This window comes from Silene latifolia, chromosome 8, assembly GCF_048544455.1.
Source record: "Silene latifolia isolate original U9 population chromosome 8, ASM4854445v1, whole genome shotgun sequence".
Lineage (NCBI taxonomy): Eukaryota > Viridiplantae > Streptophyta > Magnoliopsida > Caryophyllales > Caryophyllaceae > Silene > Silene latifolia.
Window position 1 is genome coordinate 101,297,783 of NC_133533.1, and position 22,082 is coordinate 101,319,864.

General features: G+C 39.5%; 1 pseudogene; it reads right to left on the reverse strand.

Annotated features, from left to right (window-relative positions):
• Nucleotides 1-11,725: 11,725 nt before the first annotated feature.
• Nucleotides 11,726-22,068, reverse strand: LOC141595597 (uncharacterized; annotated as a pseudogene).
• Nucleotides 22,069-22,082: the final 14 nt, after the last annotated feature.

Below are 22,082 nucleotides of genomic sequence, written 5' to 3' on the forward strand. Positions count from 1 at the left end.
TCGTCTTAGTTGCATGAAGTTGTTAATGTTATTGTCGCCATCTCCGTTGTACTATCATCTTGCTTGGACTAGCTTAGAGGAAGTAAAAATGGCTTTGTTTTTTGTGGGACCAAGCTCGCTCTTCTCTTCCAATTTGTTTAGGTAGTATTTAAAAATGTACGGATATAAATTTAGTTCTCTATTAAACTCGTACAAAAAAAACTAATAAGCTGCACCCGAAGTTAAAGTAGCAATATTATCACGCATACATTTCATTTTCATAGACGGCTCGTTCATATTTTTATTACTTGTGACATTATTACCGAAGTCTGGGAGTTCTTCACTCGGTATGTAATCAGGATATTGCTCAAGCGTCCCAAGTAGCAAGTCATCAGAGGAGTTTTTCCGGATGTAATTATGCGAGGCAAAAGCAGCCATTATAGCATCAATTTGAGCCTCTACTATGAAAAGCGGCTACAACGTAGTATTTTCCATCTTTTCCTGATCACCCCAAATGACCTCTCGATACAACTTCGAAGTGATGAATGCACTTTATTAAATGCTTCTTTAGAATTACACGATGACTCATTTTGAAATTGAGACTTGTGATACCTTGTCTTCAAATATGGTACCATATACCCTTTTTATCAGGGTATCCTTTATCCACTAAATAATACCTACCATGTGGTGTCTTTGAAAAGTTTAATTCCGGCTTATTAATTGCATGATTAAAATCACGAGTATCATGTTTTGGACCCATCCACCCAACCGAAATAAATGTGAAACACATGTCAAAATCACATACACCCATGACATTGAAAGTAGGTATCCCCTTCCTTCTTATGCAACGTAATTGGTGTAATACCCGCCTTATTTAAGGACCCGTTGACTGATCGTTTGACCTACGTTACTGATTGCTCGACCTAGTGAATGTTACTCGGCCGAGTATAGTCATAATCGTACTCGGCAGAGTAAGCCCTACTCAGTCGAGTATTCCCACTACTCGGCCGAGTATCACGTATGTTAACGCGTTATTATAAAACGCGAGATCGTAAACCTTATTTCATTTTCGACGGTTCCTTTATTTTTCAAACCCTAATCTTTCTCTCTCTCCAACCTATCACCCATATTGCTACTCTCTCACTTAGCCTAGATTCTAACCCAAGAAGGGGAATGGTTCAAGCTTGGAGTCTTCGAGTCGGGAAGTCATCTTTGCCGACTTCGGTCAGCGTCTCAAGGCGAGCTCATGTTTCGTCGTCATCTTTCAGTAGGTTTTTGGGTAGTCTAGTAATAGGATATGGTTACTACTTGTAGGATTCACCTCGGAGTCTTGGTTGGCTAGTTGTTGGATGCACTTTCATGGAATAGTGGAAATGTAGGATTTCCTACTCGGTTGATTGTATAATGGATTTAAGGTGTGCTGTTGTGATTTAATTGATATGATTATTATTGTTGGTTGATTTTTGTTGGTTGATTTTATTATGGAGTATTGGAGTTGAGATGGATTGATGATGTTTGCGAGGTGCGTCCTCGGCTGAGTGGAGTCACTTGTGGGAGTGGCTTCACACCCTTGATTCGTCCCTTGTGGAACCCGCCATAAGAGGGGATGTACACATTAAGGAACATAGGATATCGCTCGTGTGATGAACGGAGTGAGTGGGCAATCTGCGGTCCCCATGGCGGAGAGGATTATCTGTTGCGGCAATAATGCGGTAGGACTACACACTTTGAAATGTGTAGTTAGTTATGAGATGTGATGGTGAGACGGAGATGATTGTGGAATAGTTGTTTTTGTCATTATTGTACTCTGCTTATCTTTATTATTCAAAGTGAACCGACCCCGTGTTGTGTTTCAAAACTGTGGTGATCCATTCGGGGGATCTTTGAGCGATTGGTTTAGCAGTACGATTAGTCTTGATGCTTGCGGGACATGGAAGGAGTAACACCCCTAATTTTCGGTTAAATTAAAGCTTACTTTTACATACAAAACTGGCCGAAATACAAGGATATTATAATTAATACTCCTATACAAAGTCTCTTAATATAAATCTCTTTTAAATATAAAATAATACAAATGAAACCAAAATTTTACAAGGCTTTAATAAAATTTTTCTCTTGAAATAAAAATACTTTTGAACTGCATCGGAAGTAACCTCGAAATAAAACCGGAAGACAGAAAGGAACTACCCCCATGACGAGTAGCCCAGAAGGGAGAAAACACGTCGGCCCGGAAAAGTGAATAACGAGATAATACCTCAATATAGGCGAGAATAGTTTTTCGTCATGGCGTGGAAACACGACACGTAAAAATAAAAATAAACAGAGAGAATAATAAAAACACTCCCCGTTAACTCATCTCATACTCAAACCTACTCCATAATAACTCTCATCCCCATAATTACTCCATCTCACTCATTACTCCGTCTCACTCATTACTCCGTCTCATAATATAGTACTCCATAGTAACCAGATATCGTATTCTCATCGTCGGACCTAAGCCAATGACAAGGGGTAAGTGCACCGCCGTGATAAGACCGCAAAACAATATTTCCATCTCAATATCGATTCCAAACAATATAACTAACTCAATAACCATGGTCACACTGGACCGTAACACAAAATTCGGCACAACGTCCCAATAACTCAATACCCGTAACCAATATTCATCTAAATTTCAATATCGATATTGTCAAATATTCCATTAAAGGAACTGCTCAACACTTAAAGTACCAGACTTTAAGCTACTCACCTGCGAGTCAAGGTCAAAGAAAACGATAATAAAAACACAATACTAACCATCCAATATTTTACTCCTCCGTAATCCAAGTTCGGCTCGGCAAACAAACAATCTCAATATCTCGTCTAAACAAAAGAATGGCGTACAAGTGCTTCTTTTCAATCTCATAATTATACACACCAACAGGTTATCCTCATAAATTCATGGTACACTACGCTTGTTTTAAGCGATTAAACTCCTACCTGTTAAAAACATCTTTTACCATCTGTAACTCTTTGTCCAAAGTTAGCCGTAAACTCCGCCAAGTTAACTCAACCCATCTCACAAATTACGACGGAATAATTACTATTATTATTGCTATTAAGAACAATTATCACATACCACCTTCAACAATCAATTTATCACATTAAACATGTAAAACAGACATAAATTCATTCAACTCCGAACAATAATAATAATAATAAGATCGATAGAATCGTGTTACCTTAAATCGTAAGACCCATCCAAAAATTACTGACAAGGTGCTTGGAAATTAACCCACGGAATACAGAGACATGAGGTAGATGACCAGAATTGATGATTACCAATTTGCGGAATAATAGAGTAGGACAACAATCGGGTTTAATTATCATGTAAACAATGATGGTGATGGGTAGGATTAAATAGTATGTTATAGAAAAGTTTGGCAGAGAAAATAAGATTGCCAATTGTGAATTAGCAAGAGATGAAGAATTGACTATTTAGTTATGCTGCTAAAGATGAGAGACAACAAAAAGGAAGAAGACCAATGCATAAATATAAAACCAAAGGGCTAAACCCTTTTTTTTTTTGAGGGGAAAACCCGAAGGTCTCATTCTATTAATAATTGATCAAAACCAGCAGGAGCTGTCGCAGTCGGTGGGGCATGTCCGGGAGCCTGCGTGGCCACTGTTGATGTTGGATTTTGAGTAAATGGTGGTGGTGGCGATGGATGCCTGCTCCCTGACATGTCTTCAGATGCTTGCTTTTCCATTGTATATCTAGGATATCAACGATTGACGACCACAATGCCCCACGGTGGGCGCCAAACTGTTTAGGTAATTTTCCCAAATCGGTTAATTAGGGTCAATGTAGTCTATATTCGTTGGTTGGATGTATGTTTGTTCGTACGTTATTAAGTAAATAGGAAAATAAAGTGCGTAATGTAAATTGACACGTAAGATTTTGGTGACGCGGAAAACCCAATGTGGGAACAACCGCGGGAGGGACGGTACCCTGCCAAGTATTGCACTATATGAATAGGAGGATGATTACAATGTTAACGTTTGTGCTAATCTTGCTGGCGCTAGGCGTCAGGCCTGCAAGATCTCTGATGGGTGTATATTCGTGAATAATGAGTCATGGCTTCAATGCGGATGTGTAAGTACGGTTGTCTTGAGGACAATGTTGAATGTATTCTTGATTTGCTTCCTTGGCTATTTATAGGGTAAGAACCCTTGATATTTCCTACCTCGAATATGGAAAGGGAATATTATTTCCATAAGGACTTCTTTCCAAACCCGGACTCTTTTGCCAATTCTCCCCGATCTCCCTAACTTCTCCCTAACACTCCTTTCCTTAACGCGGGCATCCATCATGATGGGCTCTTTGATCTCCTTTAGGCCCGTCTCCCTTCTTCCGACCGGGCTCCCTTCCTTCTCACCACTTCTTTCATAATCTTTATATTATCAAATGGGCCTTCCTTATTATGCTATTTTTAGCCCAAACAATCATCAAATTAAGCGCCATATTCACTAAACTCAAAGTGAATAATAGGGTAATTTGGTGAATATGACTCATATAGTCATATTCATTAAATTAAACTATGATATTTATTAAACTGAAAATAAATATAGTAGTGTCATATGCTGAATATGACACAACGCAATACATATTCATCTAAACTCAAAATGAATATAATAATTTCATATGGTGAATATCATAATACATAACACATATTCATTAAATTACACTATCATGTTCACTAAACTTAAAATGAATATAATATCGTCATATGATGAATATCTCACTAGATAACACATATTGATCAAACTAAATTAGCATATTCACAAAATTGAAGGTGAATATGATAATTCCGTATGATTAATCACACCCTTGAAATCACAAATCTAACAACGAATAATGAGAGATAAAAAAATAAAAATTCAATTCAATTAATACACTTACCTGTTAAGTTAGTAGATAATCATTCAAAACATAAATCTATGATTACAAAACTAATAGGTTGGATGAAAAATTAAATTTTATGTATAATTCTTTTGATAAGTATGGAAGATCTAGGTTTGAAATGGGGGGAAGAAGCGTTTATGTTAAACGTAAAGCGATAATCGCTTAAGAAGGTGGGCTTTTATCTTTTAATTTTTGTTTATTTTATTTTTTAACTAGTTGGAGTCGGAAGCACCATACACCTGGATGTAAGGTATAAGGATTGATAAAGTTACCCTTCAACAATTAACAACATAATACTAACACATTATCATAGTCTACGTTTCTCCTCCTCCCCACCGAAATCTCAATTTCACAATTGGTTAACGATTCGACGAATGCGACATTGACAACAATAATTACGGTAAATTAATTTTTTTAAATTCATTTACTTAAATTGTTATTAGGTATAAAGCAATAGTAAGGTAATTCAATCGCAAATTATGGAAAATCTCTATGTATTAATTGTAATTCAAGATGTAAATTCCATATTCGAATAGTCGAATGTTTACATTTACCCGCAAGCCGCAGTGTTCGACCTTGTGGTATTGTTCGTGTTTGTGGCACAACATAGCAGCAGGGCTCGTGTAAACTAGAGGACAATGCCATAGTTTTAGTCGTGTAAAGTGGACGGGATGGGTACACATTTCAACCGTGCACAACTCTTGTAATCTATATGATTTTCTAGTGGCTATGTCATGTTTGGGATACAAACAAACTAGGGTTCTATCGTTCTTGGGACACGAACCCCATGTATTTCTCGTCAAACACACACGAACATATGTGAATCAGCCTTACTCTTGTCGTCTTAGTTGCATGAAGTTGTTAATGTTATTGTCGCCATCTCCGTTGTACTATCATCTTGCTTGGACTAGCTTAGAGGAAGTAAAAATGGCTTTGTTTTTTGTGGGACCAAGCTCGCTCTTCTCTTCCAATTTGTTTAGGTAGTATTTAAAAATGTACGGATATAAATTTAGTTCTCTATTAAACTCGTACAAAAAAAACTAATAAGCTGCACCCGAAGTTAAAGTAGCAATATTATCACGCATACATTTCATTTTCATAGACGGCTCGTTCATATTTTTATTACTTGTGACATTATTACCGAAGTCTGGGAGTTCTTCACTCGGTATGTAATCAGGATATTGCTCAAGCGTCCCAAGTAGCAAGTCATCAGAGGAGTTTTTCCGGATGTAATTATGCGAGGCAAAAGCAGCCATTATAGCATCAATTTGAGCCTCTACTATGAAAAGCGGCTACAACGTAGTATTTTCCATCTTTTCCTGATCACCCCAAATGACCTCTCGATACAACTTCGAAGTGATGAATGCACTTTATTAAATGCTTCTTTAGAATTACACGATGACTCATTTTGAAATTGAGACTTGTGATACCTTGTCTTCAAATATGGTACCATATACCCTTTTTTATCCGGGTATCCTTTATCCACTAAATAATACCTACCATGTGGTGTCTTTGAAAAGTTTAATTCCGGCTTATTAATTGCATGATTAAAATCACGAGTATCATGTTTTGGACCCATCCACCCAACCGAAATAAATGTGAAACACATGTCAAAATCACATACACCCATGACATTGAAAGTAGGTATCCCCTTCCTTCTTATGCAACGTAATTGGTGTAATACCCGCCTTATTTAAGGACCCGTTGACTGATCGTTTGACCTACGTTACTGATTGCTCGACCTAGTGAATGTTACTCGGCCGAGTATAGTCATAATCGTACTCGGCAGAGTAAGCCCTACTCAGTCGAGTATTCCCACTACTCGGCCGAGTATCACGTATGTTAACGCGTTATTATAAAACGCGAGATCGTAAACCTTATTTCATTTTCGACGGTTCCTTTATTTTTCAAACCCTAATCTTTCTCTCTCTCCAACCTATCACCCATATTGCTACTCTCTCACTTAGCCTAGATTCTAACCCAAGAAGGGGAATGGTTCAAGCTTGGAGTCTTCGAGTCGGGAAGTCATCTTTGCCGACTTGGTCGGCGTCTCAAGGCGAGCTCATGTTTCGTCGTCATCTTTCAGTAGGTTTTTGGGTAGTCTAGTAATAGGATATGGTTACTACTTGTAGGATTCACCTCGGAGTCTTGGTTGGCTAGTTGTTGGATGCACTTTCATGGAATAGTGGAAATGTAGGATTTCCCTACTCAGTTGATTGTATAATGGATTTAAGGTGTGCTGTTGTGATTTAATTGATATGATTATTATTGTTGGTTGATTTTTGTTGGTTGATTTTATTATGGAGTATTGGAGTTGAGATGGATTGATGATGTTTGCGAGGTGCGTCCTCGGCTGAGTGGAGTCACTTGTGGGAGTGGCTTCACACCCTTGATTCGTCCCTTGTGGAACCCGCCATAAGAGGGGATGTACACATTAAGGAACATAGGATATCGCTCGTGTGATGAACGGAGCTGAGTGGGCAATGCTGCGGTCCCCCACTGGCGGAGAGGATTATCTGTTGCGGCAATAATCTGGTAGGACTACACACTGAAATGTGTAGTTAGTTATGAGATGTGATGGTGAGACGGAGATGATTGTGGAATAGTTGTTTTTGTCATTATTGTACTCTGCTTATCTTTATTATTCAGTGAACTGACCCCGTGTTGTGTTTCAAAACTGTGGTGATCCATTCGGGGATGCTGAGCAGTTGGTTTAGCAGGTACAGTTAGTCTTGATGCTTGCGGGACATGGAAGGAGTAACACCCCTAATTTTCGGTTAAATTAAAGCTTACTTTTACATACAAAACTGGCCGAAATACAAGGATATTATAATTAATACTCCTATACAAAGTCTCTTAATATAAATCTCTTTTAAATATAAAATAATACAAATGAAACCAAAATTTTACAAGGCTTTAATAAAATTTTTCTCTTGAAATAAAAATACTTTTGAACTGCATCGGAAGTAACCTGAAATAAAACCAGAAGACAGAAAGGAACTACCCCCATGACGAGTAGCCCCGAAGGGAGAAAACACGTCAGCCGGAAAGCTGAATAACAGATAATACCTCAATATAGGCAGAATAGTTTTTCGTCATGGCGTGGAAACACAGACACGTAAAAATAAAAATAAACAGAGAGAATAATAAAAACACTCCCCGTTAACTCATCTCATACTCAAACCTACTCCATAATAACTCTCATCCCCATAATTACTCCATCTCACTCATTACTCCGTCTCACTCATTACTCCGTCTCATAATATAGTACTCCATAGTAACCAGATATCGTATTCTCATCGTCGGACCTAAGCCAATGACAAGGGGTAAGTGCACCGGCGGATAAGACCGCAAAACAATATTTCCATCTCAATATCGATTCCAAACAATATAACTAACTCAATAACCATGGTCACACTGGACCGTAACACAAAATTCGGCACAACGTCCCAATAACTCAATACCCGTAACCAATATTCATCTAAATTTCAATATCGATATTGTCAAATATTCCATTAAAGGAACTGCTCAACACTTAAAGTACCAGACTTTAAGCTACTCACCTGCGAGTCAAGGTCAAAGAAAACGATAATAAAAACACAATACTAACCATCCAATATTTTACTCCTCCGTAATCCAAGTTCGGCTCGGCAAACAAACAATCTCAATATCTCGTCTAAACAAAAGAATGGCGTACAAGTGCTTCTTTTCAATCTCATAATTATACACACCAACAGGTTATCCTCATAAATTCATGGTACACTACGCTTGTTTTAAGCGATTAAACTCCTACCTGTTAAAAACATCTTTTACCATCTGTAACTCTTTGTCCAAAGTTAGCCGTAAACTCCGCCAAGTTAACTCAACCCATCTCACAAATTACGACGGAATAATTACTATTATTATTGCTATTAAGAACAATTATCACATACCACCTTCAACAATCAATTTATCACATTAAACATGTAAAACAGACATAAATTCATTCAACTCCGAACAATAATAATAATAATAAGATCGATAGAATCGTGTTACCTTAAATCGTAAGACCCATCCAAAAATTACTGACAAGGTGCTTGGAAATTAACCCACGGAATACAGAGACATGAGGTAGATGACCAGAATTGATGATTACCAATTTGCGGAATAATAGAGTAGGACAACAATCGGGTTTAATTATCATGTAAACAATGATGGTGATGGGTAGGATTAAATAGTATGTTATAGAAAAGTTTGGCAGAGAAAATAAGATTGCCAATTGTGAATTAGCAAGAGATGAAGAATTGACTATTTAGTTATGCTGCTAAAGATGAGAGACAACAAAAAGGAAGAAGACCAATGCATAAATATAAAACCAAAGGGCTAAACCCTTTTTTTTTTTGAGGGGAAAACCCGAAGGTCTCATTCTATTAATAATTGATCAAAACCAAGCAGAGCTATCATGATCGGTGGGGCATGTCGGGAGCTGCGTGGCCTTTGTTGATGTTGGATTTTGAGTAAATGGTGGTGGTGGCGATGGATGCCTGCTCCCGACATGTCTTCGATGCTTGCTTTTCCATTGTATATCTAGGATATCAACGATTGACGACCACAATGCCCCACGGTGGGCGCCAAACTGTTTAGGTAATTTTCCCAAATCGGTTAATTAGGGTCAATGTAGTCTATATTCGTTGGTTGGATGTATGTTTGTTCGTACGTTATTAAGTAAATAGGAAAATAAAGTGCGTAATGTAAATTGACACGTAAGATTTTGGTGACGCGGAAAACCCAATGTGGGAACAACCGCGGGAGGGACGGTACCCTGCCAAGTATTGCACTATATGAATAGGAGGATGATTACAATGTTAACGTTTGTGCTAATCTTGCTGGCGCTAGGCGTCAGGCCTGCAAGATCTCTGATGGGTGTATATTCGTGAATAATGAGTCATGGCTTCAATGCGGATGTGTAAGTACGGTTGTCTTGAGGACAATGTTGAATGTATTCTTGATTTGCTTCCTTGGCTATTTATAGGGTAAGAACCCTTGATATTTCCTACCTCGAATATGGAAAGGGAATATTATTTCCATAAGGACTTCTTTCCAAACCCGGACTCTTTTGCCAATTCTCCCCGATCTCCCTAACTTCTCCCTAACACTCCTTTCCTTAACGCGGGCATCCATCATGATGGGCTCTTTGATCTCCTTTAGGCCCGTCTCCCCTTCTTCTGACCGCGGGCTCCCTTCCTTCTCACCACTTCTTTCATAATCTTTATATTATCAAATGGGCCTTCCTTATTATGCTATTTTTAGCCCAAACAATCATCAAATTAAGCGCCATATTCACTAAACTCAAAGTGAATAATAGGGTAATTTGGTGAATATGACTCATATAGTCATATTCATTAAATTAAACTATGATATTTATTAAACTGAAAATAAATATAGTAGTGTCATATGCTGAATATGACACAACGCAATACATATTCATCTAAACTCAAAATGAATATAATAATTTCATATGGTGAATATCATAATACATAACACATATTCATTAAATTACACTATCATGTTCACTAAACTTAAAATGAATATAATATCGTCATATGATGAATATCTCACTAGATAACACATATTGATCAAACTAAATTAGCATATTCACAAAATTGAAGGTGAATATGATAATTCCGTATGATTAATCACACCCTTGAAATCACAAATCTAACAACGAATAATGAGAGATAAAAAAATAAAAATTCAATTCAATTAATACACTTACCTGTTAAGTTAGTAGATAATCATTCAAAACATAAATCTATGATTACAAAACTAATAGGTTGGATGAAAAATTAAATTTTATGTATAATTCTTTTGATAAGTATGGAAGATCTAGGTTTGAAATGGGGGGAAGAAGCGTTTATGTTAAACGTAAAACTGATAACTGCTTAAGAAGGTGGGCTTTTATCTTTTAATTTTTGTTTATTTTATTTTTTAACTAGTTGGAGTCGGAAGCACCATACACCTGGATGTAAGGTATAAGGATTGATAAAGTTACCCTTCAACAATTAACAACATAATACTAACACATTATCATAGTCTACGTTTCTCCTCCTCCCCCACCAGAAATCTCAATTTCACAATTGGTTAACGATTCGACGAATGCGACATTGACAACAATAATTACGGTAAATTAATTTTTTTAAATTCATTTACTTAAATTGTTATTAGGTATAAAGCAATAGTAAGGTAATTCAATCGCAAATTATGGAAAATCTCTATGTATTAATTGTAATTCAGTATGTAAATTCCATATTCGAATAGTCGAATGTTTACATTTACCCGCAAGCCAGAGTGTTCGACCTTGTGGTATTGTTCGTGTTTGTGGCACAACATAGCAGCAGGGCTCGTGTAAACTAGAGGACAATGCCATAGTTTTAGTCGTGTAAAGTGGACGGGATGGGTACACATTTCAACCGTGCACAACTCTTGTAATCTATATGATTTTCTAGTGGCTATGTCATGTTTGGGATACAAACAAACTAGGGTTCTATCGTTCTTGGGACACGAACCCCATGTATTTCTCGTCAAACACACACGAACATATGTGAATCAGCCTTACTCTTGTCGTCTTAGTTGCATGAAGTTGTTAATGTTATTGTCGCCATCTCCGTTGTACTATCATCTTGCTTGGACTAGCTTAGAGGAAGTAAAAATGGCTTTGTTTTTTGTGGGACCAAGCTCGCTCTTCTCTTCCAATTTGTTTAGGTAGTATTTAAAAATGTACGGATATAAATTTAGTTCTCTATTAAACTCGTACAAAAAAAACTAATAAGCTGCACCCGAAGTTAAAGTAGCAATATTATCACGCATACATTTCATTTTCATAGACGGCTCGTTCATATTTTTATTACTTGTGACATTATTACCGAAGTCTGGGAGTTCTTCACTCGGTATGTAATCAGGATATTGCTCAAGCGTCCCAAGTAGCAAGTCATCAGAGGAGTTTTTCCGGATGTAATTATGCGAGGCAAAAGCAGCCATTATAGCATCAATTTGAGCCTCTACTATGAAAAGCGGCTACAACGTAGTATTTTCCATCTTTTCCTGATCACCCCAAATGACCTCTCGATACAACTTCGAAGTGATGAATGCACTTTATTAAATGCTTCTTTAGAATTACACGATGACTCATTTTGAAATTGAGACTTGTGATACCTTGTCTTCAAATATGGTACCATATACCCTTTTTTATCCGGGTATCCTTTATCCACTAAATAATACCTACCATGTGGTGTCTTTGAAAAGTTTAATTCCGGCTTATTAATTGCATGATTAAAATCACGAGTATCATGTTTTGGACCCATCCACCCAACCGAAATAAATGTGAAACACATGTCAAAATCACATACACCCATGACATTGAAAGTAGGTATCCCCTTCCTTCTTATGCAACGTAATTGGTGTAATACCCGCCTTATTTAAGGACCCGTTGACTGATCGTTTGACCTACGTTACTTGATTGCTCGACCTAGTGAATGTTACTCGGCCGAGTATAGTCATAATCGTACTCGGCAGAGTAAGCCCTACTCAGTCGAGTATTCCCACTACTCGGCCGAGTATCACGTATGTTAACGCGTTATTATAAAACGCGAGATCGTAAACCTTATTTCATTTTCGACGGTTCCTTTATTTTTCAAACCCTAATCTTTCTCTCTCTCCAACCTATCACCCATATTGCTACTCTCTCACTTAGCCTAGATTCTAACCCAAGAAGGGGAATGGTTCAAGCTTGGAGTCTTCGAGTCGGGAAGTCATCTTTGCCGACTTCGGTCAGCGTCTCAAGGCGAGCTCATGTTTCGTCGTCATCTTTCAGTAGGTTTTTGGGTAGTCTAGTAATAGGATATGGTTACTACTTGTAGGATTCACCTCGGAGTCTTGGTTGGCTAGTTGTTGGATGCACTTTCATGGAATAGTGGAAATGTAGGATTTCCCTACTCAGTTGATTGTATAATGGATTTAAGGTGTGCTGTTGTGATTTAATTGATATGATTATTATTGTTGGTTGATTTTTGTTGGTTGATTTTATTATGGAGTATTGGAGTTGAGATGGATTGATGATGTTTGCGAGGTGCGTCCTCGGCTGAGTGGAGTCACTTGTGGGAGTGGCTTCACACCCTTGATTCGTCCCTTGTGGAACCCGCCATAAGAGGGGATGTACACATTAAGGAACATAGGATATCGCTCGTGTGATGAACGGAGCTGAGTGGGCAATGCTGCGGTCCCCCACTGGCGGAGAGGATTATCTGTTGCGGCAATAATCTGGTAGGACTACACACTGAAATGTGTAGTTAGTTATGAGATGTGATGGTGAGACGGAGATGATTGTGGAATAGTTGTTTTTGTCATTATTGTACTCTGCTTATCTTTATTATTCAGTGAACTGACCCCGTGTTGTGTTTCAAAACTGTGGTGATCCATTCGGGGATGCTGAGCAGTTGGTTTAGCAGGTACAGTTAGTCTTGATGCTTGCGGGACATGGAAGGAGTAACACCCCTAATTTTCGGTTAAATTAAAGCTTACTTTTACATACAAAACTGGCCGAAATACAAGGATATTATAATTAATACTCCTATACAAAGTCTCTTAATATAAATCTCTTTTAAATATAAAATAATACAAATGAAACCAAAATTTTACAAGGCTTTAATAAAATTTTTCTCTTGAAATAAAAATACTTTTGAACTGCATCGGAAGTAACCTGAAATAAAACCAGAAGACAGAAAGGAACTACCCCCATGACGAGTAGCCCCGAAGGGAGAAAACACGTCAGCCGGAAAGCTGAATAACAGATAATACCTCAATATAGGCAGAATAGTTTTTCGTCATGGCGTGGAAACACAGACACGTAAAAATAAAAATAAACAGAGAGAATAATAAAAACACTCCCCGTTAACTCATCTCATACTCAAACCTACTCCATAATAACTCTCATCCCCATAATTACTCCATCTCACTCATTACTCCGTCTCACTCATTACTCCGTCTCATAATATAGTACTCCATAGTAACCAGATATCGTATTCTCATCGTCGGACCTAAGCCAATGACAAGGGGTAAGTGCACCGGCGGATAAGACCGCAAAACAATATTTCCATCTCAATATCGATTCCAAACAATATAACTAACTCAATAACCATGGTCACACTGGACCGTAACACAAAATTCGGCACAACGTCCCAATAACTCAATACCCGTAACCAATATTCATCTCAATTTCAATATCGATATTGTCAAATATTCCATTAAAGGAACTGCTCAACACTTAAAGTACCAGACTTTAAGCTACTCACCTGCGAGTCAAGGTCAAAGAAAACGATAATAAAAACACAATACTAACCATCCAATATTTTACTCCTCCGTAATCCAAGTTCGGCTCGGCAAACAAACAATCTCAATATCTCGTCTAAACAAAAGAATGGCGTACAAGTGCTTCTTTTCAATCTCATAATTATACACACCAACAGGTTATCCTCATAAATTCATGGTACACTAAGCTTGTTTTAAGCGATTAAACTCCTACCTGTTAAAACCATCTTTTACCATCTGTAACTCTTTGTCCAAAGTTAGCCGTAAACTCCGCCAAGTTAACTCAACCCATCTCACAAATTACGACGGAATAATTACTACTATTATTGTTATTAAGAACAATTATCACATACCACCTTCAACAATCAATTTATCACATTAAACATGTAAAACAGACATAAATTCATTCAACTCCGAACAATAATAATAATAATAAGATCGATAGAATCGTGTTACCTTAAATCGTAAGACCCATCCAAAAATTACTGACAATGTGCTTGGAAATTAACCCACGGAATACAGAGACATGAGGTAGATGACCAGAATTGATGATTACCAATTTGCGGAATAATAGAGTAGGACAACAATCGGGTTTAATTATCATGTAAACAATGATGGTGATGGGTAGGATTAAATAGTATGTTATAGAAAAGTTTGGCAGAGAAAATAAGATTGCCAATTGTGAATTAGCAAGAGATGAAGAATTGACTATTTAGTTATGCGGCTAAAGATGAGAGACAACAAAAAGGAAGAAGACCAATGCATAAATATAAAACCAAAGGGCTAAACCCTATTTTTTTTTTGAGTGGAAAACCCGAAGGTCTCATTCTATTAATAATTGATCAAAACCAGCAGGAGCTGTCGCAGTCGGTGGTAAACCATCATCCCACACAACTCTACCAATCGTACGTGGAATACAATGAGCTAACGCATGTGCAACACAGTTATTAACACGACTAACATGTAACCAACAAACGGAAAGAAAATTAGAACTAAAAGACACAATATCATCGATGATAAGCACAAAAATGCTCCTCCCATCGCTCCGCTTCCGGATTGCTTCAATAACTTGTAAACAATCGCTTTCCACTTCTAGCTTTTGGATCCCTCTGCGAGCAGCTTCCTCCAAGCCATCCAAAACAGCAACCGCCTCAGCTATATGAGGTTCCCACACTTGAGTCCGAGCAATAGACACACCCCATAGCACCTCCCCCTATCTCCACGGCACACTATCCCCGTATCAACTCCCTCACCCTCTTTTATTCCCGCATCAACATTGATCTTGACATACCCTTCCTTCGCAGCTCTCCACCCCTCAGCCTCCTCGACACTCCCTCTACTCCTCCTCATACCAGCCGTACCGCCACCTTCCCCAACTCCCTCCCTAATCACATCTCGCACCCGACTCGCTACCACACCCGGTTCTACCTCCACATTGTCAAATATGACTTTGTTTCGGTGTTCCCAAATGGCCCAGCAACCCACCATGAACTTGACGCACTCCTCCCGACACATATCATTCCAACAAGCCTCCACCCATTCTCGTATGTCTCCGCCTCCTATCTCCGTTACATCTCCCATCTCCAGCTCCTCCAAAACCCAAGCAGCCACCCCACAATCCCTGAAAAGATGTATACTAGATTCAAGGTTAGAATGACAAAAAGGACATAAAGAGTACTCACCTCCTATTCGGGCTGCAATGTTTGCTCATGTTGCCAAAGCTTCACCACACATTTGCCAGAAGAAGAGTTTCACACGGGGGCAAACCGAGACTTTCCAGAGCCGATTCCAGAGCCATTTATCATTTGCCCAATTCGATCCACCCTCCATATCACCGACTTCCCCAACGAGTATTTTATATGCGCTCCGTACCGTATAAATCCCGTCCTTCTCCCGACCCCAGTACCACGTGTCCCTCGGCCTATTCGAACTCAAGTGTATATTACAAACCCTTTCCCTTTCAAAAGGGAGAAGGTGGAGCTCCAATTTCCCCTCATCCCAATCCCTCCCATTCGCGGTCAACAAATCAGCCACCACCATCCCTTCGTTCCCTTGCACACAAGGCGAGATAACCCGACCCGTTTGGGTGCCCGGGATCCAAGCGTGTCCCCAAACTTTAGTGTCATTCCCATCACCAATGCGTCGTCTCAACCCAGCCTCAAGAATGCTTCGAGCTTCGAAAATACTCCTCCACGTGTAGCTCGGGTTATGGCCCAGAGAGGCCGACATAAAATCACTATCGGGAAAGTACTTGGCTTGCATTAAACGAGGCCACAGGCTTGTAGAATTTGTAATTAACCTCCAAGCTTGTTTTCCGAGAAGGGCGAGGTTAAACATACGAAAATCACGAAACCCCATGCCTCCAACCCCCTTTGGCCGAGCCAACCTGCTTCACGAAACCCAATATATCCCCCGCTTATTCTCCTCATGACCCCACCAGAACTTCGATACAATCGACCGCAACACATCATAAAAATTCGCAGGAATTTTAAAAACACTCATCACATAGGTAGGGAGTGAATTCGCAACCGCCTTTATGAGAATCTCCTTACCAGCCCTAGACAAAATATTCCCGCGCCATCCTTGTAATTTTTTGCAAATTTTATCACGAATAATATCCCTAATAACTTTTTTTGACCGACCTATCACCGTGGGTAACCCCAAATAACGAGCTTGTTCCTCCACTTCATCAACCCCTAGCCGTGCCGCCACCGTACTCCTCCGTCCTCTATCGACCCCTTTGCTGAAAGAAACAGTAGTTTTATCCAAGCTCACAAGCTGTCCCGAAACCCCTTCATACAGGCAGAATATATCATTAATCACATCCGCCTCTTCTATATTTGCTCTCACGAGAAAAATACTATCGTCTGCAAAAAGTAAATGAGAGATAGTTGGTGCATGAGGAGCCACCCGAACACCATGAAGGAAGCCATTCACAGCCGCCTTGCGTAACAAATTAGATAAAACTTCCGCACATAGAAGGAAAAGGTACGGGGATAACGGGTCACCTTGACGTAGACCTCTAGCCGGCTGAAAGTCCTCCGATGGTGAGCCATTAATCAAAACCGAGAAAGTCACCGTAGAAACACAATCCATAACCCGTTGTATCCACTGTGTGTCAAACCCCATCCGCATAAGAATACGCCTCAGAAACCCCCACTCCACCCTATCATACGCCTTAGCCATATCGAGTTTGATTGCCATGTACCCCTCCGTCTGTCTGTTATTCTTCATATGGTGGAAAAGCTCAAAAGCAATCAAAATATTATCAGAAATTAACCGACCCGACGTAAATGCGCTTTGATTCTCCGAGATAATACCCCCAAGAAAAACTTTCAGTCGGTTTGCTAGCACTTTTGAAACCAGCTTATAAGCCACATTACAGAGACTAATGGGCTTGCAATCTCGAATTTTGTCCGGCGCCTTCTTCTTTGGAATCAAGACAATATTGTTTTGTTAATGCTAGCGTTTGGTCCCGGAGCCTTCAAAGAAAACTAAAATATTAAATTGTTTTTCTTTAATATATTAAAATTAAAATTATTAATAATAAATATAGAAATATTTGGGATATTACAAGTTAGTTATGAGATGTGATGCTGAGACGGAGATGATTGTGGAATAGTTGTTTTTGTCATTATTGTATTCTTTTTATCTTTATTATTCAGTGAACTGACCCCGTGTTATGTTTCAAAACTGTGGTGATCCATTCGGGGATGCTGAGCAGTTGGTTTAGCAGGTACATTTAGTCTTGATGCTTGCGGGACATGGAAGGAAACTGAGTCATCATGCTACTGAAATATTGGTGTCGGGTACTGGGTTGTTCGAGTCCGCCCCTACGATGGATGAGAAGTACTGGTGTCATAATAGGTGGCTTAGGAAGTTGGAGAATGGGTCTTTTGCTTGGAGGGTGAGAGGATCTATGTGGATGGTGCTTCGCGATCCCGAGTACCTCCGGTGGTGAACCACCTGGCAAAGTATGATCCGGAGAGTGGTGAGCGTAGAACTGACCCTCAGACTTCTTGATCGACCCATAGACCTACCTGAGCCTATCTCCGTGAGGGAGAAGTACCCGATGGTTCCCCCGCCAAGTGAGCACTGTAAAGGGAGAGCAGCTAGGGTGTCCGAGACTGAGACTGAGCCTTCCTTTTCTACACCTAGCTTTTACCCACCATGGTACTCCTTTTACCTCACCGTCCACAACCCTTGGATGCAGGTTAGCGACCTGACTGGACGGATCTCTACTACCTTGGTGCTACAGAACATGCATGAGATGGCCTACAACCAGGGTATAAGGAAGGACTTCGCACAGCCGGTTTAGTGGAGAGGACCCGGGATTGACACCGGAGTATTCCATAGTTATGGGGTTGATCCCAACTTTTGGAGACCACCAACATAGAACGCGTTTGGCTGCCTCGTAAGACCGTGGGAGCGAACTACGGCAGTCAGTTGGACGAGGCATGGAGATGGACCGACGGCGGAGGCTACTCATCTGGAGCTTGTCAGGGAGCGGGAACATCTGAAGCACAAAAATCTGGCACCAGAGGTGGTGAGAAGATGGAGGAGGATACAGACATTTGAGTTCCGCTTTGTTTTCTAGACTTGTTTCTCAAGATTTGTTGTTGGATATTTGCTGAACTTTTATCGTACTTTTTTATTTTGTGTGTTGTAATTTACCATAAGGCAACTACTTGTTTTTCCATACTGCTATTGGGTCATCTAGACCGTGAACCTCGAGCTGAGAATAGACCTCTAGTTGTTTTGCAGGATAAGAAATCGGTGTTATAGGCATGAGTTGCCGAAATTCGCATTCTGCTCTGGAAAATTCAGCCGAGCATACCGATACTCAGCCGAGTATTGCGTACTCGACCGAGTACTCCTTGATACTCGACCTAGTATCTGGACATTGCATCCCTCGTTATTTTAATTTGTTATAGAATGCAATTGAGTACCTACTTTCCTATGTATGCATGTTTCGGCGTCCTAGTATCGAGTTAAGTCTTCATTGTATGAACTTTGCTTATATGGTAACGATACACGGTCGAAATCAGTGTTGAGACGGTAATAGTAATATAATACCCGGAAAGAGGTGAAGGAATGACAATGGTATCATCATGGTTCACATACGTATAATTTACATCTCTTTGTCTATGTTGCATGTACCTAATTTCCTTAAATTGCATGAATATGATGGTTGTTTACTTACACTACAGGCGTGTCATAATTGTCACGCGACATGATATATGTTCTATGTTTGTCGTTTCTTTGCGCACTTATGAGTTGGGTCCGATGGTTGGGATGAACTTCGGGGACGAAGTTCCCTTTTAGAGAGGTAGATAACATCGTGGTAAAAGTCCTAACAAATTGACAGAGTTCTTCTATGTCATATTTGTTTTAACTTTCAAGTCTCTAACTTGTCACAAACTTATGTAATATGTACTTTTGAAGTCGTCATCTCGTAACTTAATAGAGTTACGATGTCAACTTTGTCACGTAATTAACTTGGTGGTATAGTGATTCTGTGGTTGATAAAACTATGTCAAAAGATGTTTATAACCTAGTGTCTTATGCGTTTTAAACTTATCTGGTGTTCGTTGTCGTGGGAGTGGTAGGTCTTTCTTTAGGTGCCTTGTCTTGTCATGTTGGGAGGTATGGACGAACTTCGGGGACGAAGTTCTTTTAAGGGGGAAGACTGTAATATCCTCCCTATTTAAGGACCCGTTGACTGATAGTTTGATCAAAGGAGACCCGTAGCAAGAGATATGGGAGAGAATAGGAGACCTACGTTACTGATTGCTCGACCTATTGAAGGTTACTCGGTCGAGTATAGTTATATTCGGCCGAGTAATCCCTACTCGGTCGAGTATTCCCACTACTCGGCCAAGTATCACGTCTGTTAACGCGTTATTATAAAACGCGAGATCGTAAACCTTATTTCATTTTCGACGGTTCCTTTATTTTTCTAACCCTAATCTCTCTCTCTCTCTCTCTCTCTCTCTCTCTCTCTCTCTCTCTCTCTCTCTCTCTCTCTCTCTCTCTCTCTCTCTCTCTCTCTCTCTCTCTCTCTCTTTCTCCAACCTATCACCCATCTTGCTACTCTATCACTTAGCCTAGACTATAATCCAAGAAGGGGAATGGTTCATGCTTGGAGTCTTCGAGTCGGGACGTCATCTTTGCCGACTACGGTCAGCGTCTCAAGGCGAGTTTATGTTTCGTCATCATCTTTCAGTAGTTTTTTGGGTAGTCTAGTAATAGGATATGGTTACTACTTGTAGGATTCACCTCGGAGTCTTTCTTGGCTAGTTGTTGGATGCACTTTCATGGAATAGTGGAAAGGTACAGTTTCCCTACTCAGTTGATTATATGATGGATTTAAGTTGTGCTGTTGTGATTTAATTGATATGATTATTATTGTCGGTTGATTGTTGTTGGTTGATTTTATTATGGAGTATTGGAGTTGAGATGGATTGATGACGTTTGCGAGGTGCGTCCTCGACTGAATGGAGTCACTTGTGGGAGTAGCTTCACGCCCTTGATTCGTCCCTTGTGGAACCCGCCACAAGAGGGGATTTACACATTAAGGAACATGGGTTGTCGCTCTTGTGATGAGCAGGGCTTAGGTGGGCAAGGCTGCGGTCTGCCACTGGCGGAGATGATTATCCGTTGCGGCAGTAATCTGGCAGGACTACACACTGAAATGTGTAGTCAGTTATGAGATGTGATGGTGAGACGGAGATGATTGTGGAATAGTTGTTTTTGTCATTATTGTACTCTGCTTATCTTTATTATTCAGTGAACTGACCTCGTGTTGTGTTTCAAAACTGTGGTGATCCATTCGGGGATGGTGAGCAGTTGGTTTAGCAGGTACAACTAGTCTTGATGATTGCGGGACATGGAAGGGAACTGAGTCATCACGCTACTGAAATAGATACAGCTGTCACTCATGTCTCGTAGTTCTCCAGTTGTATTTGTTGTATCTTTCTTACGTTGGATATAATGTAAAGCATAAAATTATTTAATAAACATTCTGTTATTGTTTTTTTTTATCTACTTACCTCGGACAACCGAGATGGTATCACCTTTATGCACTGGGGTGGTCCTTTGTAAGGCACCTTGGTGTATGAGGGTGTTACAAGTGGTCCATCTCCGGAATACAAGCAACCACATGTGTTCCATCAGTGCATCCAATACAATTATGTTATACAATAGGGGAAAATATGTTTGGATGGTAATGTAAATGTAACATTGTAAAACGTTTATTATTTACAACAATTATAAATTTAGTACCTTAAAGTATGGCGTATATCTTTGATCGTTTGCAATATGAAGTGGTATACATAGAAGAGAAGCATTTGTTGGCTTTATGATGTCACGTGCTAGGCTAGGCTCATGTAACCTCTACTATTACCATTGATTGCTTCTAAAACTTCATGGAACGATCTACTAATAGTTTCACTTGAACGTTGAAATCGCTTAAACACATTTCGATTAGAAATGCCCAAGGCTATGGTATTTATAAATGCACCCACTTTATCAATAACAGACATTTTATTGCTCCCTCAAAATCCTTGCTTCAATTGAAGCTCTTCACACAATTGCTTACACACTAGATTGTATCCTAAAAGCATTTACACACCGAATGAGGTGTCAATTCAAAATATCTTGCATCCAATTCTCTCCCGTATAAAGTGAAGTCATGCAGGGTTCCTTATAAATATATTATAAGTTGATACAGCGACAATAGTAATGGTCGCCATAATAAAAAATAATTCACGCTCTCTCTTTTTCCTTTCCTCATTGTCCATAACGTACCTACATA